Here is a 21,228-nt window from a genome sequence, read left to right on the forward strand (position 1 = left end):
TCAGGAACACGTACAGTTGGTTTCAGTTTTTTTCCCACTTCTTTTCACGGTGGGGTTAAATTGTCTGTCGAAGGGTCACAAGTACCTGCAATTTCTGTTGTTGTTGTTTGAAAACCACAAAGGACAAGAAATCTTCGACTGAGACTTGAGTAGAGGAGATTTTACCTACAGCAGAGGAATGATTCCTTTGAAGTAAGTACAAATACATTTTGGAATTCTCAAAGTGAGATGTTGTTTTATCCAATTAGGTAGACGATTCCTTTGGAGTAAGCACAAATACATTTATGGAATTATCAAAGTGAGTTGTTGTTTTATCCAATTAAGTAGACGTTTTAAGAAATGTTTTGGGTGATTTAACTGGAACACGTACAGTTGGTTTCATTTTTTTCTGCCTTTTTTTCACGGTGGGGGTAAATTGTCTTTCGAAGCGTGACGAGTACCTGCAATTTCTGTTGTTGTCGTTTAAAAACCACAATGGACTAGAGGTCTTCTACCGAGACTTGAGAAGAGGAGATTTTACCTGCAGCAGAGGAATGATTCATTTGCAGTAAGTACAAATACATTTTGGAATTCTCAAAGTGAGGTGTTGTTTTATCCAATTCAGTAGACGTCTTAAGAAATGTTTTGGGTGCTTTAAAGCTGAAGCAGGATGTTCTTTTCTATAAGAGTTTTTATTGGCTTGATTAACAGCTGTTCATGCGTGGCAAATTTTACTTGCCACTTTGAAGTAAAAAAAAAGCCCATTTTAAATCCCAAACAAAAAATGCCATGAACGTGACTCTGTTTTCAGTGATCATATGAGTTGACAAATGGACAATTTGGCCTTTATGAATAATGCACAATACACTAAAAATGTAATATTTGGCAGCGGTGGGATTTGAACCCACGCCTCCAAAGAGACTGGAGCCTAAATCCAGCGCCTTAGACCGCTCGGCCACGCTACCTTCGATTACAGGCACACAGCTTATTATCAGGAACACGTACAGTTGGTTTCAGTTTTTTTCCCACTTCTTTTCACGGTGGGGTTAAATTGTCTGTCGAAGGGTCACAAGTACCTGCAATTTCTATTGTTGTTGTTTGAAAACCACAAAGGACAAGAAATCTTCGACTGAGACTTGAGTAGTGGAGATTTTACCTACAGCAGAGGAATGATTCCTTTGAAGTAAGTACAAATACATTTTGGAATTCTCAAAGTGAGATGTTGTTTTATCCAATTAGGTAGACGATTCCTTTGGAGTAAGCACAAAAACATTTAGGGAATTATCAAAGTGAGTTGTTGTTTTATCCAATTAAGTAGACGTTTTAAGAAATGTTTTGGGTGATTTAACTGGAACACGTACAGTTGGTTTCATTTTTTTCTGCCTTTTTTTCACGGTGGGGGTAAATTGTCTTTCGAAGCGTGACGAGTACCTGCAATTTCTATTGTTGTTGTTTGAAAACCACAAAGGACAAGAAATCTTCGACTGAGACTTGAGTAGAGGAGATTTTACCTACAGCAGAGGAATGATTCCTTTGAAGTAAGTACAAATACATTTTGGAATTCTCAAAGTGAGATGTTGTTTTATCCAATTAGGTAGACGATTCCTTTGGAGTAAGCACAAATACATTTATGGAATTATCAAAGTGAGTTGTTGTTTTATCCAATTAAGTAGACGGTTTAAGAAATGTTTTGTGTGAGTTAACTTTAACACGTACAGTTGGTTTCATTTTTTTCTGCCTTTTTTTCACGGTGGGGGTAAATTGTCTTTCGAAGCGTGATGAGTACCTGCAATTTCTGTTGTTGTCGTTTAAAAACCACAATGGACTAGAGGTCTTCTACCGAGACTTGAGAAGAGGAGATTTTACCTGCAGCAGAGGAATGATTCATTTGCAGTAAGTACAAATACATTTTGGAATTCTCAAAGTGAGGTGTTGTTTTATCCAATTCAGTAGACGTCTTAAGAAATGTTTTGGGTGCTTTAAAGCTGAAGCAGGATGTTCTTTTCTATAAGAGTTATTATTGGCTTGATTAACAGCTGTTCATGCGTGGCAAATTTTACTTGCCACTTGGAAGTAAAAAAAAAAGCCCATTTTAAATCCCAAACAAAAAGAGCCATGAACGTGACTCTGTTTTCAGTGATCATATGAGTTGACAAATGGACAATTTCGCCTTTATGAATAATGCACAATACACTAAAAATGTAATATTTGGCAGCGGTGGGATTTGAATCCACGCCTCCAAAGAGACTGGAGCCTAAATCCAGCGCCTTAGACCGCTCGGCCACGCTACCTTCGATTACAGGCACACAGCTTATTATCAGGAACACGTACAGTTGGTTTCAGTTTTTTTCCCACTTCTTTTCACGGTGGGGTTAAATTGTCTGTCGAAGGGTCACAAGTACCTGCAATTTCTGTTGTTGTTGTTTGAAAACCACAAAGGACAAGAAATCTTCGACTGAGACTTGAGTAGAGGAGATTTTACCTACAGCAGAGGAATGATTCCTTTGAAGTAAGTACAAATACATTTTGGAATTCTCAAAGTGAGATGTTGTTGTATCCAATTAGGTAGACGATTCCTTTGGAGTAAGCACAAATACATTTATGGAATTATCAAAGTGAGTTGTTGTTTTATCCAATTAAGTAGACGTTTTAAGAAATGTTTTGGTTGATTTAACTGGAACATGTACAGTTGGTTTCATTTTTTTCTGCCTTTTTTTCACGGTGGGGGTAAATTGTCTTTCGAAGTGTGACGAGTACCTGCAATTTCTGTTGTTGTCGTTTAAAAACCACAATGGACTAGAGGTCTTCTACCAAGACTTGAGAAGAGGAGATTTTACCTGCAGCAGAGGAATGATTCATTTGCAGTAAGTACAAATACATTTTGGAATTCTCAAAGTGAGGTGTTGTTTTATCCAATTCAGTAGACGTCTTAAGAAATGTTTTGGGTGCTTTAAAGCTGAAGCAGGATGTTCTTTTCTATAAGAGTTATTACTGGCTTGATTAACAGCTGTTCATGCGTGGCAAATTTTACTTGCCACTTTGAGGTAAAAAAAAAGCCCATTTTAAATCCCAAACAAAAAGAGCCATGAACGTGACTCTGTTTTCAGTGATCATATGAGTTGACAAATGGACAATTTGGCCTTTATGAATAATGCACAATACACTAAAAATGTAATATTTGGCAGCGGTGGGATTTGAACCCACGCCTCCAAAGAGACTGGAGCCTAAATCCAGCACCATAGACGGCTCGGCCACGCTACCTTCGATTACAGGCACACAGCTTATTATCAGGAACACGTACAGTTGGTTTCAGTTTTTTTCCCACTTCTTTTCACGGTGGGGTTAAATTGTCTGTCGAAGGGTCACAAGTACCTGCAATTTCTGTTGTTGTTGTTTGAAAACCACAAAGGACAAGAAATCTTCGACTGAGACTTGAGTAGAGGAATGATTCCTTTGAAGTAAGTACAAATACATTTTGGAATTCTCAAAGTGAGATGTTGTTTTATCCAATTAGGTAGACGATTCCTTTGGAGTAAGCACAAATACATTTATGGAATTATCAAAGTGAGTTGTTGTTTTATCCAATTAAGTAGACGTTTTAAGAAATGTTTTGGGTGATTTAACTGGAACACGTACAGTTGGTTTCATTTTTTTCTGCTTTTTTTCACGGTGGGGGTAAATTGTCTGTCGAAGCGTGACGAATACCTGCAATTTCTGTTGTTGTTGTTTGAAAACCACAAAGGACTAGAGGTCTTCTACCGAGACTTGAGAAGAGGAGATTTTACCTGCAGCAGAGGAATGATTCATTTGCAGTAAGTACAAATACATTTTGGAATTCTCAAAGTGAGGTGTTGTTTTATCCAATTCAGTAGACGTCTTAAGAAATGTTTTGGGTGCTTTAAAGCTGAAGCAGGATGCTCTTTTCTATAAGAGTTATTATTGGCTTGATTAACAGCTGTTCATGCGTGGCAAATTTTACTTGCCACTTTGAAGTAAAAAAAAAAGCCCATTTTAAATCCCAAACAAAAAGAGCCATGAACGTGACTCTGTTTTCAGTGATCATATGAGTTGACAAATGGACAATTTGGCCTTTATGAATAATGCACAATACACTAAAAATGTAATATTTGGCAGCGGTGGGATTTGAACCCACGCCTCCAAAGAGACTGGAGCCTAAATCCAGCGCCTTAGACCGCTCGGCCACGCTACCTTCGATTACAGGCACACAGCTTATTATCAGGAACACGTACAGTTGGTTTCAGTTTTTTTCCCACTTCTTTTCACGGTGGGGTTAAATTGTCTGTCGAAGGGTCACAAGTACCTGCAATTTCTGTTGTTGTTGTTTGAAAACCACAAAGGACAAGAAATCTTCGACTGAGACTTGAGTAGAGGAGATTTTACCTACAGCAGAGGAATGATTCCTTTGAAGTAAGTACAAATACATTTTGGAATTCTCAAAGTGAGATGTTGTTTTATCCAATTAGGTAGACGATTCCTTTGGAGTAAGCACAAATACATTTATGGAATTATCAAAGTGAGTTGTTGTTTTATCCAATTAAGTAGACGTTTTAAGAAATGTTTTGGGTTATTTAACTGGAACACGTACAGTTGATTTAATTTTTTTCTGCTTTTTTTTCACGGTGGGGTAAATTGTCGAAGCGTGACGAGTACCTGCAATTTCTGTTGTTGTTGTTTGAAAACCACAAAGGACAAGAAATCTTCGACTGAGACTTGAGTAGAGGAGATTTTAGCTACAGCAGAGGAATGATTCCTTTGAAGTAAGTACAAATACATTTTGGAATTCTCAAAGTGAGATGTTGTTTTATCCAATTAGGTAGACGATTCCTTTGGAGTAAGCACAAATACATTTATGGAATTATCAAAGTGAGTTGTTGTTTTATCCAATTAAGTAGACGTTTTAAGAAATGTTTTGGGTGATTTAACTGGAACACGTACAGTTGGTTTCATTTTTTTCTGCTTTTTATTCACGGTGGGGGTAAATTTTCGAAGCGTGATGAGTACCTGCAATTTCTATTGTTGTTTTTTGAAAACCACAAAGGACTAGGGGTCTTCTACCGAGACTTAAGAAGAGGAGATTTTACCTGCAGCAGAGGAATGATTCATTTGCAGTAAGTACAAATACATTTTGGAATTCTCAAAGTGAGGTGTTGTTTTATCCAATTCAGTAGATGTCTTAAGATATGTTTTGGGTGCTTTAAAGCTGAAGCAGGATGTTCTTTTCTATAAGAGTTATTATTGGCTTGATTAACAGCTGTTCATGCGTGGCAAATTTTACTTGCCACTTTGAAGTAAATGAAAGCCCATTTTAAATCCCAAACAAAAAGAGCCATGAACGTGACTCTGTTTTCAGTGATCATATGAGTTGACAAATGGACAATTTGGCCTTTATGAATAATGCACAATACACTAAAAATGTAATATTTGGCAGCAGTGGGATTTGAACCCACACCTCCAAAGAGACTGGAGCCTAAATCCAGCGCCTTAGACCGCTCGGCCACGCTACCTTCGATTACAGGCACACAGCTTATTATCAGGAACACGTACAGTTGGTTTCAGTTTTTTTCCCACTTCTTTTCCAATACCCAGTGGCGAGGCGGGTTCCGCCACAATGAATAATAGACTAAAAATGTAATATTTGGCAGCGGTTGGATTTGAACCCACGCCTCCAAAGAGACTGGAGCCTAAATCCAGCGCCTTAGACCGCTCGGCCACGCTACCTTTGGTTACAGGCATACAGCTTATTATCAGGAACACGTACAGTTGGTTTCAGTTTTTTTCCCACTTCTTTTCACGGTGGGGTTAAATTGTCTGTCCACAAAGGACAAGAAATCTTCGACTGAGACTTGAGTAGAGGAGATTTTACCAACAGCAGAGGAATGATTCCTTTGAAGTAAGTACAAATACATTTTGGAATTCTCAAAGTGAGATGTTGTTTTATCCAATTAGGTAGACGATTCCTTTGGAGTAAGCACAAATAAATTTATGGAATTATCAAAGTGAGTTGTTGTTTTATCCAATTAAGTAGACATTTTAAGAAATGTTTTGGGTGATTTAACTGAAACACGTACAGTTGGTTTCATTTTTTTTTGCTCTTTTTTCACGGTGGGGGTAAATTGTCTGTCGAAGCGTGACGAGTACCTGCAATTTCTGTTGTTGTTGTTTGAAAACCACAAAGGACTAGAGGTCTTCTACCGAGACTTGAGAAGAGGAGATTTTACCTGCAGCAGAGGAATGATTCATTTGCAGTAAGTACAAATACATTTTGGAATTCTCAAAGTGAGGTGTTGTTTTATCCAATTCAGTAGACGTCTTAAGAAATGTTTTGGGTGCTTTAAAGCTGAAGCAGGATGTTCTTTTCTATAAGAGTTATTATTGGCTTGATTAACAGCTGTTCATGCGTGGCAAATTTTACTTGCCACTTTGAAGTAAAAAAAAAGCCCATTTTAAATCCCAGACAAAAAGAGCCATGAACGTGACTCTGTTTTCAGTGATCATATGAGTTGACAAATGGACAATTTGGCCTTTATGAATAATGCACAATACACTAAAAATGTAATATTTGGCAGCGGTGGGATTTGAACCCACGCCTCCAAAGAGACTGGAGCCTAAATCCAGCGCCTTAGATCACTCGGCCACGCTACCTTCGATAGCAGGCACACAGCTTATTATCAGGAACACGTACAGTTGGTTTCAGTTTTTTTCCCACTTCTTTTCACGGTGGGGTTAAATTGTCTGTCGAAGGGTCACAAGTACCTGCAATTTCTGTTGTTGTTGTTTGAAAACCACAAAGGACAAGAAATCTTCGACTGAGACTTGAGTAGAGGAGATTTTACCTACAGCAGAGGAATGATTCCTTTGAAGTAAGTACAAATACATTTTGGAATTCTCAAAGTGAGATGTTGTTTTATCCAATTAGGTAGACGATTCCTTTGGAGTAAGCACAAATACATTTATGGAATTATAAAAGTGAGTTGTTGTTTTATCCAATTAAGTAGACGTTTTAAGAAATGTTTTGGGTGATTTAACTGGAACACGTACAGTTGGTTTCATTTTTTTCTGCTTTTTTTTCACGGTGGGGGTAAATTGTCGAAGCGTGACGAGTACCTGCAATTTCTGTTGTTGTTGTTTGAAAACCACAAAGGACTAGAGGTCTTCTACCGAGACTTGAGAAGAGGAGATTTTACCTGCAGCAGAGGAATGATTCATTTGCAGTAAGTACAAATACATTTTGGAATTCTCAAAGTGAGATGTTGTTTTATCCAATTAGGTAGACGATTCCTTTGGAGTAAGCACAAATAAATTTATGGAATTATCAAAGTGAGTTGTTGTTTTATCCAATTAAGTAGACGTTTTAAGAAATGTTTTGGGTGATTTAACTGGAACACGTACATTTGGTTTCATTTTTTTCTGCTTTTTTTTCACGGTGGGGGTAAATTGTCGAAGCGTGACGAGTACCTGCAATTTCTGTTGTTGTTGTTTGAAAACCACAAAGGACTAGAGGTCTTCTACCGAGACTTGAGAAGAGGAGATTTTACCTGCAGCAGAGGAATGATTCATTTGCAGTAAGTACAAATACATTTTGGAATTCTCAAAGTGAGGTTTTGTTTTATCCAATTCAGTAGACGTCTTAAGAAATGTTTTGGGTGCTTTAAAGCTGAAGCAGGATGTTCTTTTCTATAAGAGTTATTATTGGCTTGATTAACAGCTGTTCATGCGTGGCAAATTTTACTTGCCACTTTGAAGTAAAAAAAAGCCCATTTTAAATCCCAGACGAAAAGAGCCATGAACGTGACTCTGTTTTCAGTGATCATATGAGTTGACAAATGGACAATTTGGCCTTTATGAATAATGCACAATACACTAAAAAAGGAATATTTGGCAGCGATGGGATTTGAACCCACGCCTCCAAAGAGACTGGAGCCTAAATCCAGCGCCTTAGACCGCTCGGCCACGCTACCTTCGATAGCAGGCACACAGCTTATTATCAGGAACACGTACAGTTGGTTTCAGTTTTTTTCCCACTTCTTTTCACGGTGGGGTTAAATTGTCTGTCGAAGGGTCACAAGTACCTGCAATTTCTGTTGTTGTTGTTTGAAAACCACAAAGGACAAGAAATCTTCGACTGAGACTTGAGTAGAGGAGATTTTACCTACAGCAGAGGAATGATTCCTTTGAAGTAAGTACAAATACATTTTGGAATTCTCAAAGTGAGATGTTGTTTTATCCAATTAGGTAGACGATTCCTTTGGAGTAAGCACAAATACATTTATGGAATTATCAAAGTGAGTTGTTGTTTTATCCAATTAAGTAGACGTTTTAAGAAATGTTTTGGGTGATTTAACTGGAACACGTACAGTTGGTTTCATTTTTTTCTGCTTTTTTTCACGGTGGGGGTAAATTGTCGAAGCGTGACAAGTACCTGCAATTTCTGTTGTTGTTGTTTGAAAACCACAAAGGACTAGAGGTCTTCTACCGAGACTTGAGAAGAGGAGATTTTACCTGCAGCAGAGGAATGATTCATTTGCAGTAAGTACAAATACATTTTGGAATTCTCAAAGTGAGATGTTTTTTTATCCAATTAGGTAGACGATTCCTTTGGAGTAAGCACAAATAAATTTATGGAATTATCAAAGTAAGTTGTTGTTTTATCCAATTAAGTAGACGTTTTAAGAAATGTTTTGGGTGATTTAACTGGAACACGTACAGTTGGTTTCATTTTTTTCTGCTTTTTTTTCACGGTGGGTGTAAATTGTCGAAGCGTGACGAGTACCTGCAATTTCTGTTGTTGTTGTTTGAAAACCACAAAGGACTAGAGGTCTTCTACCGAGACTTGAGAAGAGGAGATTTTACCTGCAGCAGAGGAATGATTCATTTGCAGTAAGTACAAATACATTTTGGAATTCTCAAAGTGAGGTTTTGTTTTATCCAATTCAGTAGACGTCTTAAGAAATGTTTTGGGTGCTTTAAAGCTGAAGCAGGATGTTCTTTTCTATAAGAGTTATTATTGGCTTGATTAACAGCTGTTCATGCGTGGCAAATTTTACTTGCCACTTTGAAGTAAAAAAAAGCCCATTTTAAATCCCAGACAAAAAGAGCCATGAACGTGACTCTGTTTTCAGTGATCATATGAGTTGACAAATGGACAATTTGGCCTTTATGAATAATGCACAATACACTAAAAATGTAATATTTGGCAGCGGTGGGATTTGAACCCACGCCTCCAAAGAGACTGGAGCCTAAATCCAGCGCCTTAGACCACTCGGCCACGCTACCTTCGATAGCAGGCACACAGCTTATTAGCAGGAACACGTACAGTTGGTTTCAGTTTTTTTCCCACTTCTTTTCACGGTGGCGTTAAATTGTCTGTCGAAGGGTCACAAGTACCTGCAATTTCTGTTGTTGTTGTTTGAAAACCACAAAGGACAAGAAATCTTCGACTGAGACTTGAGTAGAGGAGATTTTACCTACAGCAGAGGAATGATTCTTTTGAAGTAAGTACAAATACATTTTGGAATTCTCAAAGTGAGATGTTGTTTTATCCAATTAGGTAGACGATTCCTTTGGAGTAAGCACAAATACATTTATGGAATTATAAAAGTGAGTTGTTGTTTTATCCAATTAAGTAGAGTTTTTAAGAAATGTTTTGGGTGATTTAACTGGAACACGTACAGTTGGTTTCATTTTTTTCTGCTTTTTTTTCACGGTGGGGGTAAATTGTCGAAGCGTGACGAGTACCTGCAATTTCTGTTGTTGTTGTTTGAAAACCACAAAGGACTAGAGGTCTTCTACCGAGACTTGAGAAGAGGAGATTTTACCTGCAGCAGAGGAATGATTCATTTGCAGTAAGTACAAATACATTTTGGAATTCTCAAAGTGAGATGTTGTTTTATCCAATTAGGTAGACGATTCCTTTGGAGTAAGCACAAATAAATTTATGGAATTATCAAAGTGAGTTGTTGTTTTATCCAATTAAGTAGACGTTTTAAGAAATGTTTTGGGTGATTTAACTGGAACACGTACAGTTGGTTTCATTTTTTTCTGCTTTTTTTTCACGGTGGGGGTAAATTGTCGAAGCGTGACGAGTACCTGCAATTTCTGTTGTTGTTGTTTGAAAACCACAAAGGACTAGAGGTCTTCTACCGAGACTTGAGAAGAGGAGATTTTACCTGCAGCAGAGGAATGATTCATTTGCAGTAAGTACAAATACATTTTGGAATTCTCAAAGTGAGATGTTGTTTTATCCAATTAGGTAGACGATTCCTTTGGAGTAAGCACAAATACATTTATGGAATTATCAAAGTGAGTTGTTGTTTTATCCAATTAAGTAGACATTTGAAGAAATGTTTTGGGTGATTTAACTGGAACACGTACAGTTGGTTTAATTTTTTTCTGCCTTTTTTCACGGTGGGGGTAAATTGTCTGTCGAAGCGTGACGAGTACCTGCAATTTCTGTTGTTGTTGTTTAAAAACCACAAAGGACTAGAGGTCTTCTACCGAGACTTGAGAAGAGGAGATTTTACCTGCAGCAGAGGAATGATTCATTTGCAGTAAGTACAAATACATTTTGGAATTCTCAAAGTGAGGTGTTGTTTTATCCAATTCAGTAGACGTCTTAAGAAATGTTTTGGGTGCTTTAAAGCTGAAGCAGGCTGTTCTTTTCTATAAGAGTTATTATTGGCTTGATTAACAGCTGTTCATGCGTGGCAAATTTTACTTGCCACTTTGAAGTAAAAAAAAGCCCATTTTAAATCCCAGACGAAAAGAGCCATGAACGTGACTCTGTTTTCAGTGATCATATGAGTTGACAAATGGACAATTTGGCCTTTATGAATAATGCACAATACACTAAAAAAGGAATATTTGGCAGCGGTGGGATTTGAACCCACGCCTCCAAAGAGACTGGAGCCTAAATCCAGCGCCTTAGACCGCTCGGCCACGCTACCTTCTATTACAGGCACACAGCTTATTAGCAGGAACACGTACAGTTGGTTTCAGTTTTTTTCCCACTTCTTTTCACGGTGGGGTTAAATTGTCTGTCGAAGGGTCACAAGTACCTGCAATTTCTGTTGTTGTTGTGTGAAAACCACAAAGGACAAGAAATCTTCGACTGAGACTTGAGTAGAGGAGATTTTACCTACAGCAGAGGAATGATTCTTTTGAAGTAAGTACAAATACATTTTGGAATTCTCAAAGTGAGATGTTGTTTTATCCAATTAGGTAGACGATTCCTTTGGAGTAAGCACAAATACATTTATGGAATTATAAAAGTGAGTTGTTGTTTTATCCAATTAAGTAGACGTTTTAAGAAATGTTTTGGATGATTTAACTGGAACACGTACAGTTGGTTTCATTTTTTTCTGCTTTTTTTTCACGGTGGGGGTAAATTGTCGAAGCGTGACGAGTACCTGCAATTTCTGTTGTTGTTGTTTGAAAACCACAAAGGACTAGAGGTCTTCTACCGAGACTTGAGAAGAGGAGATTTTACCTGCAGCAGAGGAATGATTCATTTGCAGTAAGTACAAATACATTTTGGAATTCTCAAAGTGAGATGTTGTTTTATCCAATTAGGTAGACGATTCCTTTGGAGTAAGCACAAATAAATTTATGGAATTATCAAAGTGAGTTGTTGTTTTATCCAATTAAGTAGACGTTTTAAGAAATGTTTTGGGTGATTTAACTGGAACACGTACAGTTGGTTTCATTTTTTTCTGCTTTTTTTTCACGGTGGGGGTAAATTGTCGAAGCGTGACGAGTACCTGCAATTTCTGTTGTTGTTGTTTGAAAACCACAAAGGACTAGAGGTCTTCTACCGAGACTTGAGAAGAGGAGATTTTACCTGCAGCAGAGGAATGATTCATTTGCAGTAAGTACAAATACATTTTGGAATTCTCAAAGTGAGGTTTTGTTTTATCCAATTCAGTAGACGTCTTAAGAAATGTTTTGGGTGCTTTAAAGCTGAAGCAGGATGTTCTTTTCTATAAGAGTTATTATTGGCTTGATTAACAGCTGTTCATGCGTGGCAAATTTTACTTGCCACTTTGAAGTAAAAAAAAGCCCATTTTAAATCCCAGACAAAAAGAGCCATGAACGTGACTCTGTTTTCAGTGATCATATGAGTTGACAAATGGACAATTTGGCCTTTATGAATAATGCACAATACACTAAAAATGTAATATTTGGCAGCAGTGGGATTTGAACCCATGCCTCCAAAGAGACTGGAGCCTAAATCCAGCGCCTTAGACCGCTCGGCCACGCTACCTTCGATTACAGGCACACAGCTTATTAGCAGGAACACGTACAGTTGGTTTCAGTTTTTTTCCCACTTCTTTTCACGGTGGGGTTAAATTGTCTGTCGAAGGGTCACAAGTACCTGCCATTTCTGTTGTTGTTGTTTGAAAACCACAAAGGACAAGAAATCTTCGACTGAGACTTGAGTAGAGGAGATTTTACCTACAGCAGAGGAATGATTCCTTTGAAGTAAGTACAAATACATTTTGGAATTCTCAAAGTGAGATGTTGTTTTATCCAATTAGGTAGACGATTCCTTTGGAGTAAGCACAAATACATTTATGGAATTATCAAAGTGAGTTGTTGTTTTATCCAATTAAGTAGACGTTTGAAGAAATGTTTTGGGTGATTTAACTGGAACACGTACAGTTGGTTTAATTTTTTTCTGCCTTTTTTCACGGTGGGGGTAAATTGTCTGTCGAAGCGTGACGAGTACCTGCAATTTCTGTTGTTGTTGTTTAAAAACCACAAAGGACTAGAGGTCTTCTACCTAGACTTGAGAAGAGGAGATTTTACCTGCAGCAGAGGAATGATTCATTTGCAGTAAGTACAAATACATTTTGGAATTCTCAAAGTGAGGTGTTGTTTTATCCAATTCAGTAGACGTCTTAAGAAATGTTTTGGGTGCTTTAAAGCTGAAGCAGGCTGTTCTTTTCTATAAGAGTTATTATTGGCTTGATTAACAGCTGTTCATGCGTGGCAAATTTTACTTGCCACTTTGAAGTAAAAAAAAGCCCATTTTAAATCCCAGACGAAAAGAGCCATGAACGTGACTCTGTTTTCAGTGATTATATGAGTTGACAAATGGACAATTTGGCCTTTATGAATAATGCACAATACACTAAAAAAGGAATATTTGGCAGCGGTGGGATTTGAACCCACGCCTCCAAAGAGACTGGAGCCTAAATCCAGCGCCTTAGACCGCTTGGCCACGCTACCTTCTATTACAGGCACACAGCTTATTAGCAGGAACACGTACAGTTGGTTTCAGTTTTTTTCCCACTTCTTTTCACGGTGGGGTTAAATTGTCTGTCGAAGGGTCACAAGTACCTGCAATTTCTGTTGTTGTTGTGTGAAAACCACAAAGGACAAGAAATCTTCGACTGAGACTTGAGTAGAGGAGATTTTACCTACAGCAGAGGAATGATTCTTTTGAAGTAAGTACAAATACATTTTGGAATTCTCAAAGTGAGATGTTGTTTTATCCAATTAGGTAGACGATTCCTTTGGAGTAAGCACAAATACATTTATGGAATTATAAAAGTGAGTTGTTGTTTTATCCAATTAAGTAGACGGTTTAAGAAATGTTTTGGGTGATTTAACTGGAACACGTACAGTTGGTTTCATTTTTTTCTGCCTTTTTTTCACGGTGGGGGTAAATTGTCTGTCGAAGCGTGACGAATACCTGCAATTTCTGTTGTTGTTGTTTGAAAACCACAAAGGACTAGAGGTCTTCTACCGAGACTTGAGAAGAGGAGATTTTACCTGCAGCAGAGGAATGATTCATTTGCAGTAAGTACAAATACATTTTGGAATTCTCAAAGTGAGGTGTTGTTTTATCCAGTTCAGTAGACGTCTTAAGAAATATTTGGGTGCTTTAAAGCTGAAGCAAGATGTTCTTTTCTATAAGAGTTATTATTGGCTTGATTAACAGCTGTTCATGCGTGGCAAATTTTACTTGCCACTTTGAAGTAAAATTGTGAGAAGCAGGAACACGTACAGTTGGTTTCATTTTTTTTCCCACTTCTTTTCACGGTGGGGTTAAATTGTCTGTCGAAGGGTCACAAGTACCTGCAATTTCTGTTGTTGTTGTTTGAAAACCACAAAGGACAAGAAATCTTCGACTGAGACTTGAGTAGAGGAGGTTTTACCTACAGCAGAGGAATGATTCCTTTGAAGTAAGTACAAATACATTTTGGAATTCTCAAAGTGAGATGTTGTTTTATCCAATTAGGTAGACGATTCCTTTGGAGTAAGCACAAATACATTTATGGAATTATCAAAGTGAGTTGTTGTTTTATCCAATTAAGTAGACGTTTTAAGAAATGTTTTGGGTGATTTAACTGGAACACGTACAGTTGGTTTCATTTTTTTCTGCCTTTTTTTCACGGTGGGGGTAAATTGTCTGTCGAAGCGTGACGAATACCTGCAATTTCTGTTGTTGTTGTTTGAAAACCACAAAGGACTAGAGGTCTTCTACCGAGACTTGAGAAGAGGAGATTTTACCTGCAGCAGAGGAATGATTCATTTGCAGTAAGTACAAATACATTTTGGAATTCTCAAAGTGAGGTGTTGTTTTATCCAATTCAGTAGACGTCTTAAGAAATGTTTTGGGTGCTTTAAAGCTGAAGCAGGATGTTCTTTTCTATTAGAGTTATTATTGGCTTGATTAACAGCTGTTCATGCGTGGCAAATTTTACTTGCCACTTTGAAGTAAAAAAAAAGCCCATTTTAAATGCCAGACGAAAAGAGCCATGAACGTGACTCTGTTTTCAGTGATCATATGAGTTGACAAATGGACAATTTGGCCTTTATGAATAATGCACAATATACTAAAAATTTAATATTTGGCAGCGGTGGGATTTGAACCCACGCCTCCAAAGAGACTGGAGCCTAAATCCAGCGCCTTAGACCGCTCGGCCACGCTACCTTCGATTACAGGCACACAGCTTATTAGCAGGAACACGTACAGTTGGTTTCAGTTTTTTTCCCACTTCTTTTCACGGTGGGGTTAAATTGTCTGTCGAAGGGTCACAAGTACCTGCCATTTCTGTTGTTGTTGTTTGAAAACCACAAAGGACAAGAAATCTTCGACTGAGACTTGAGTAGAGGAGATTTTACCTACAGCAGAGGAATGATTCTTTTGAAGTAAGTACAAATACATTTTGGAATTCTCAAAGTGAGATGTTGTTTTATCCAATTAGGTAGACGATTCCTTTGGAGTAAGCACAAATACATTTATGGAATTATAAAAGTGAGTTGTTGTTTTATCCAATTAAGTAGACGTTTTAAGAAATGTTTTGGGTGATTTAACTGGAACACGTACAGTTGGTTTCATTTTTTTCTGCTTTTTTTTCACGGTGGGGGTAAATTGTCGAAGCGTGACGAGTACCTGCAATTTCTGTTGTTGTTGTTTGAAAACCACAAAGGACTAGAGGTCTTCTACCGAGACTTGAGAAGAGGAGATTTTACCTGCAGCAGAGGAATGATTCATTTGCAGTAAGTACAAATACATTTTGGAATTCTCAAAGTGAGATGTTGTTTTATCCAATTAGGTAGACGATTCCTTTGGAGTAAGCACAAATAAATTTATGGAATTATCAAAGTGAGTTGTTGTTTTATCCAATTAAGTAGACGTTTTAAGAAATGTTTTGGGTGATTTAACTGGAACACGTACAGTTGGTTTCATTTTTTTCTGCTTTTTTTTCACGGTGGGGGTAAATTGTCGAAGCGTGACGAGTACCTGCAATTTCTGTTGTTGTTGTTTGAAAACCACAAAGGACTAGAGGTCTTCTACCGAGACTTGAGAAGAGGAGATTTTACCTGCAGCAGAGGAATGATTCATTTGCAGTAAGTACAAATACATTTTGGAATTCTCAAAGTGAGGTTTTGTTTTATCCAATTCAGTAGACGTCTTAAGAAATGTTTTGGGTGCTTTAAAGCTGAAGCAGGATGTTCTTTTCTATAAGAGTTATTATTGGCTTGATTAACAGCTGTTCATGCGTGGCAAATTTTACTTGCCACTTTGAAGTAAAAAAAAGCCCATTTTAAATCCCAGACAAAAAGAGCCATGAACGTGACTCTGTTTTCAGTGATCATATGAGTTGACAAATGGACAATTTGGCCTTTATGAATAATGCACAATACACTAAAAATGTAATATTTGGCAGCAGTGGGATTTGAACCCATGCCTCCAAAGAGACTGGAGCCTAAATCCAGCGCCTTAGACCGCTCGGCCACGCTACCTTCGATTACAGGCACACAGCTTATTAGCAGGAACACGTACAGTTGGTTTCAGTTTTTTTCCCACTTCTTTTCACGGTGGGGTTAAATTGTCTGTCGAAGGGTCACAAGTACCTGCCATTTCTGTTGTTGTTGTTTGAAAACCACAAAGGACAAGAAATCTTCGACTGAGACTTGAGTAGAGGAGATTTTACCTACAGCAGAGGAATGATTCCTTTGAAGTAAGTACAAATACATTTTGGAATTCTCAAAGTGAGATGTTGTTTTATCCAATTAGGTAGACGATTCCTTTGGAGTAAGCACAAATACATTTATGGAATTATCAAAGTGAGTTGTTGTTTTATCCAATTAAGTAGACGTTTGAAGAAATGTTTTGGGTGATTTAACTGGAACACGTACAGTTGGTTTAATTTTTTTCTGCCTTTTTTCACGGTGGGGGTAAATTGTCTGTCGAAGCGTGACGAGTACCTGCAATTTCTGTTGTTGTTGTTTAAAAACCACAAAGGACTAGAGGTCTTCTACCGAGACTTGAGAAGAGGAGATTTTACCTGCAGCAGAGGAATGATTCATTTGCAGTAAGTACAAATACATTTTGGAATTCTCAAAGTGAGGTGTTGTTTTATCCAATTCAGTAGACGTCTTAAGAAATGTTTTGGGTGCTTTAAAGCTGAAGCAGGCTGTTCTTTTCTATAAGAGTTATTATTGGCTTGATTAACAGCTGTTCATGCGTGGCAAATTTTACTTGCCACTTTGAAGTAAAAAAAAGCCCATTTTAAATCCCAGACGAAAAGAGCCATGAACGTGACTCTGTTTTCAGTGATCATATGAGTTGACAAATGGACAATTTGGCCTTTATGAATAATGCACAATACACTAAAAAATGAATATTTGGCAGCGGTGGGATTTGAACCCACGCCTCCAAAGAGACTGGAGCCTAAATCCAGCGCCTTAGACCGCTCGGCCACGCTACCTTCTATTACAGGCACACAGCTTATTAGCAGGAACACGTACAGTTGGTTTCAGTTTTTTTCCCACTTCTTTTCACGGTGGGGTTAAATTGTCTGTCGAAGGGTCACAAGTACCTGCAATTTCTGTTGTTGTTGTGTGAAAACCACAAAGGACAAGAAATCTTCGACTGAGACTTGAGTAGAGGAGATTTTACCTACAGCAGAGGAATGATTCTTTTGAAGTAAGTACAAATACATTTTGGAATTCTCAAAGTGAGATGTTGTTTTATCCAATTAGGTAGACGATTCCTTTGGAGTAAGCACAAATACATTTATGGAATTATAAAAGTGAGTTGTTGTTTTATCCAATTAAGTAGACGGTTTAAGAAATGTTTTGGGTGATTTAACTGGAACACGTACAGTTGGTTTCATTTTTTTCTGCCTTTTTTTCACGGTGGGGGTAAATTGTCTGTCGAAGCGTGACGAATACCTGCAATTTCTGTTGTTGTTGTTTGAAAACCACAAAGGACTAGAGGTCTTCTACCGAGACTTGAGAAGAGGAGATTTTACCTGCAGCAGAGGAATGATTCATTTGCAGTAAGTACAAATACATTTTGGAATTCTCAAAGTGAGGTGTTGTTTTATCCAATTCAGTAGACGTCTTAAGAAATGTTTTGGGTGCTTTAAAGCTGAAGCAAGATGTTCTTTTCTATAAGAGTTATTATTGGCTTGATTAACAGCTGTTCATGCGTGGCAAATTTTACTTGCCACTTTGAAGTAAAATTGTGAGAAGCAGGAACACGTACAGTTGGTTTCATTTTTTTTCCCACTTCTTTTCACGGTGGGGTTAAATTGTCTGTCGAAGGGTCACAAGTACCTGCAATTTCTGTTGTTGTTGTTTGAAAACCACAAAGGACAAGAAATCTTCGACTGAGACTTGAGTAGAGGAGGTTTTACCTACAGCAGAGGAATGATTCCTTTGAAGTAAGTACAAATACATTTTGGAATTCTCAAAGTGAGATGTTGTTTTATCCAATTAGGTAGACGATTCCTTTGGAGTAAGCACAAATACATTTATGGAATTATCAAAGTGAGTTGTTGTTTTATCCAATTAAGTAGACGTTTTAAGAAATGTTTTGGGTGATTTAACTGGAACACGTACAGTTGGTTTCATTTTTTTCTGCCTTTTTTTCACGGTGGGGGTAAATTGTCTGTCGAAGCGTGACGAATACCTGCAATTTCTGTTGTTGTTGTTTGAAAACCACAAAGGACTAGAGGTCTTCTACCGAGACTTGAGAAGAGGAGATTTTACCTGCAGCAGAGGAATGATTCATTTGCAGTAAGTACAAATACATTTTGGAATTCTCAAAGTGAGGTGTTGTTTTATCCAATTCAGTAGACGTCTTAAGAAATGTTTTGGGTGCTTTAAAGCTGAAGCAGGATGTTCTTTTCTATTAGAGTTATTATTGGCTTGATTAACAGCTGTTCATGCGTGGCAAATTTTACTTGCCACTTTGAAGTAAAAAAAAAGCCCATTTTAAATCCCAGACGAAAAGAGCCATGAACGTGACTCTGTTTTCAGTGATCATATGAGTTGACAAATGGACAATTTGGCCTTTATGAATAATGCACAATATACTAAAAATTTAATATTTGGCAGCGGTGGGATTTGAACCCACGCCTCCAAAGAGACTGGAGCCTAAATCCAGCGCCTTAGACCGCTCGGCCACGCTACCTTCGATTACAGGCACACAGCTTATTAGCAGGAACACGTACAGTTGGTTTCAGTTTTTTTCCCACTTCTTTTCACGGTGGGGTTAAATTGTCTGTCGAAGGGTCACAAGTACCTGCCATTTCTGTTGTTGTTGTTTGAAAACCACAAAGGACAAGAAATCTTCGACTGAGACTTGAGTAGAGGAGATTTTACCTACAGCAGAGGAATGATTCCTTTGAAGTAAGTACAAATACATTTTGGAATTCTCAAAGTGAGATGTTGTTTTATCCAATTAAGTAGACGTTTGAAGAAATGTTTTGGGTGATTTAACTGGAACACGTACAGTTGGTTTAATTTTTTTCTGCCTTTTTTCACGGTGGGGGTAAATTGTCTGTCGAAGCGTGACGAGTACCTGCAATTTCTGTTGTTGTTGTTTGAAAACCACAAAGGACTAGAGGTCTTCTACCGAGACTTGAGAAGAGGAGATTTTACCTGCAGCAGAGGAATGATTCATTTGCAGTAAGTACAAATACATTTTGGAATTCTCAAAGTGAGGTGTTGTTTTATCCAATTCAGTAGACGTCTTAAGAAATGTTTTGGGTGCTTTAAAGCTGAAGCAAGATGTTCTTTTCTATAAGAGTTATTATTGGCTTGATTAACAGCTGTTCATGCGTGGCAAATTTTACTTGCCACTTTGAAGTAAAAAAAAAGCCCATTTTAAATCCCAGACGAAAAGAGCCATGAACGTGACTCTGTTTTCAGTGATCATATGAGTTGACAAATGGACAATTTGGCCTTTATGAATAATGCACAATACACTAAAAATGTAATATTTGGCAGCGGTGGGATTTGAACCCACGCCTCCAAAGAGACTGGAGCCTAAATCCAGCGCCTTGGACCGCTCGGCCACGCTACCTTCGATTACAGGCACACAGCTTATTACCAGGAACACGTACAGTTGGTTTCAGTTTTTTTCCCACTTCTTTTCACGTTGGGGTTAAATTGTCTTTCGAAGGGTCACAAGTACCTGTAATTTCTGTTGTTGTTGTTTGAAAACCACAAAGGACAAGAAATTTTCGACTGAGACTTGAGTAGAGGAGATTTTACCTACAGCAGAGGAATGATTCCTTTGAAGTAAGTACAAATACATTTTGGAATTCTCAAAGTGAGATGTTGTTTTATCCAATTAGGTAGACGATTCCTTTGGAGTAAGCACAAATACATTTATGGAATTATCAAAGTGAGTTGTTGTTTTATCCAATTAAGTAGACGTTTTAAGAAATGTTTTGGGTGATTTAACTGGAACACGTACAGTTGGTTTCATTTTTTTCTGCCTTTTTTCACGGTGGGGGTAAATTGTCTGTCGAAGCGTGACGAGTACCTGCAATTTCTGTTGTTGTCGTTTAAAAACCACAAAGGACTAGAGGTCTTCTACCGAGACTTGAGAAGAGGAGATTTTACCTGCAGCAGAGGAATGATTCATTTGCAGTAAGTACAAATACATTTTGGAATTCTCAAAGTGAGGTGTTGTTTTATCCAATTCAGTAGACGTCTTAAGAAATGTTTTGGGTGCTTTAAAGCTGAAGCAGGATGTTCTTTTCTATAAGAGTTATTATTGGCTTGATTAACAGCTGTTCATGCGTGGCAAATTTTACTTGCCACTTTGAAGTAAAAAAAGCCCATTTTAAATCCCAGACGAAAAGAGCCATGAACGTGACTCTGTTTTCAGTGATCATATGAGTTGACAAATGGACAATTTGGCCTTTATGAATAATGCACAATACACTAAAAATGTAATATTTGGCAGCGGTGAGATTTGAACCCACGCCTCCAAAGAGACTGGAGCCTAAATACAGCGCCTTAGACCGCTCGGCCACGCTACCTTCTTTTACAGGCACACAGCTTATTAGCAGGAACACGTACAGTTGGTTTCAGTTTTTTTCCCACTTCTTTTCACGGTGGGGTTAAATTGTCTGTCGAAGGGTCACAAGTACCTGCAATTTCTGTTGTTGTTGTTTGAAAACCACAAAGGACAAGAAATCTTCGACTGAGACTTGAGTAGAGGAGATTTTACCTACAGCAGAGGAATGATTCCTTTGAAGTAAGTACAAATACATTTTGGAATTCTCAAAGTGAGATGTTGTTTTATCCAATTAGGTAGACGATTCCTTTGGAGTAAGCACAAATACATTTATGGAATTATCAAAGTGAGTTGTTGTTTTATCCAATTAAGTAGACGGTTTAAGAAATGTTTTGTGTGAGTTAACTTTAACACGTACAGTTGGTTTCATTTTTTTCTGCCTTTTTTTTACGGTG

General features: G+C 37.8%; 18 non-coding genes across 18 annotated transcripts; all 18 read right to left on the reverse strand.

Annotated features, from left to right (window-relative positions):
• Positions 1 to 862: 862 nt before the first annotated feature.
• On the reverse strand, positions 863 to 944 carry TRNAL-UAG (transfer RNA leucine (anticodon UAG)). Its single transcript has one exon. It is a non-coding gene; the product is annotated as a tRNA-Leu (tRNA).
• A 1,244-nt stretch (positions 945 to 2,188) lies between these two features.
• TRNAL-UAG (transfer RNA leucine (anticodon UAG)) lies at positions 2,189 to 2,270 on the reverse strand. Its single transcript has one exon. It is a non-coding gene; the product is annotated as a tRNA-Leu (tRNA).
• Positions 2,271 to 3,158: 888 nt separating this feature from the next.
• TRNAL-UAG (transfer RNA leucine (anticodon UAG)) lies at positions 3,159 to 3,240 on the reverse strand. The gene has a single exon. It is a non-coding gene; the product is annotated as a tRNA-Leu (tRNA).
• An 867-nt stretch (positions 3,241 to 4,107) lies between these two features.
• Positions 4,108 to 4,189, reverse strand: TRNAL-UAG (transfer RNA leucine (anticodon UAG)). Its single transcript has one exon. It is a non-coding gene; the product is annotated as a tRNA-Leu (tRNA).
• Positions 4,190 to 5,422: 1,233 nt separating this feature from the next.
• On the reverse strand, positions 5,423 to 5,504 carry TRNAL-UAG (transfer RNA leucine (anticodon UAG)). Its single transcript has one exon. It is a non-coding gene; the product is annotated as a tRNA-Leu (tRNA).
• A 132-nt stretch (positions 5,505 to 5,636) lies between these two features.
• TRNAL-UAG (transfer RNA leucine (anticodon UAG)) lies at positions 5,637 to 5,718 on the reverse strand. The gene has a single exon. It is a non-coding gene; the product is annotated as a tRNA-Leu (tRNA).
• An 842-nt stretch (positions 5,719 to 6,560) lies between these two features.
• TRNAL-UAG (transfer RNA leucine (anticodon UAG)) lies at positions 6,561 to 6,642 on the reverse strand. The gene has a single exon. It is a non-coding gene; the product is annotated as a tRNA-Leu (tRNA).
• A 1,234-nt stretch (positions 6,643 to 7,876) lies between these two features.
• TRNAL-UAG (transfer RNA leucine (anticodon UAG)) lies at positions 7,877 to 7,958 on the reverse strand. The gene has a single exon. It is a non-coding gene; the product is annotated as a tRNA-Leu (tRNA).
• A 1,233-nt stretch (positions 7,959 to 9,191) lies between these two features.
• On the reverse strand, positions 9,192 to 9,273 carry TRNAL-UAG (transfer RNA leucine (anticodon UAG)). The gene has a single exon. It is a non-coding gene; the product is annotated as a tRNA-Leu (tRNA).
• A 1,588-nt stretch (positions 9,274 to 10,861) lies between these two features.
• TRNAL-UAG (transfer RNA leucine (anticodon UAG)) lies at positions 10,862 to 10,943 on the reverse strand. Its single transcript has one exon. It is a non-coding gene; the product is annotated as a tRNA-Leu (tRNA).
• A 1,234-nt stretch (positions 10,944 to 12,177) lies between these two features.
• TRNAL-UAG (transfer RNA leucine (anticodon UAG)) lies at positions 12,178 to 12,259 on the reverse strand. Its single transcript has one exon. It is a non-coding gene; the product is annotated as a tRNA-Leu (tRNA).
• Positions 12,260 to 13,145: 886 nt separating this feature from the next.
• Positions 13,146 to 13,227, reverse strand: TRNAL-UAG (transfer RNA leucine (anticodon UAG)). Its single transcript has one exon. It is a non-coding gene; the product is annotated as a tRNA-Leu (tRNA).
• Positions 13,228 to 14,856: 1,629 nt separating this feature from the next.
• Positions 14,857 to 14,938, reverse strand: TRNAL-UAG (transfer RNA leucine (anticodon UAG)). The gene has a single exon. It is a non-coding gene; the product is annotated as a tRNA-Leu (tRNA).
• A 1,234-nt stretch (positions 14,939 to 16,172) lies between these two features.
• Positions 16,173 to 16,254, reverse strand: TRNAL-UAG (transfer RNA leucine (anticodon UAG)). The gene has a single exon. It is a non-coding gene; the product is annotated as a tRNA-Leu (tRNA).
• Positions 16,255 to 17,140: 886 nt separating this feature from the next.
• On the reverse strand, positions 17,141 to 17,222 carry TRNAL-UAG (transfer RNA leucine (anticodon UAG)). Its single transcript has one exon. It is a non-coding gene; the product is annotated as a tRNA-Leu (tRNA).
• A 1,630-nt stretch (positions 17,223 to 18,852) lies between these two features.
• On the reverse strand, positions 18,853 to 18,934 carry TRNAL-UAG (transfer RNA leucine (anticodon UAG)). The gene has a single exon. It is a non-coding gene; the product is annotated as a tRNA-Leu (tRNA).
• An 812-nt stretch (positions 18,935 to 19,746) lies between these two features.
• Positions 19,747 to 19,828, reverse strand: TRNAL-UAG (transfer RNA leucine (anticodon UAG)). The gene has a single exon. It is a non-coding gene; the product is annotated as a tRNA-Leu (tRNA).
• An 885-nt stretch (positions 19,829 to 20,713) lies between these two features.
• On the reverse strand, positions 20,714 to 20,795 carry TRNAL-UAG (transfer RNA leucine (anticodon UAG)). Its single transcript has one exon. It is a non-coding gene; the product is annotated as a tRNA-Leu (tRNA).
• Between the last annotated feature and the right edge of the window lie 433 nt (positions 20,796 to 21,228).

This window comes from Pelobates fuscus, chromosome 3, assembly GCF_036172605.1.
Source record: "Pelobates fuscus isolate aPelFus1 chromosome 3, aPelFus1.pri, whole genome shotgun sequence".
NCBI classification, from domain to species: Eukaryota; Metazoa; Chordata; class Amphibia; order Anura; family Pelobatidae; genus Pelobates; species Pelobates fuscus.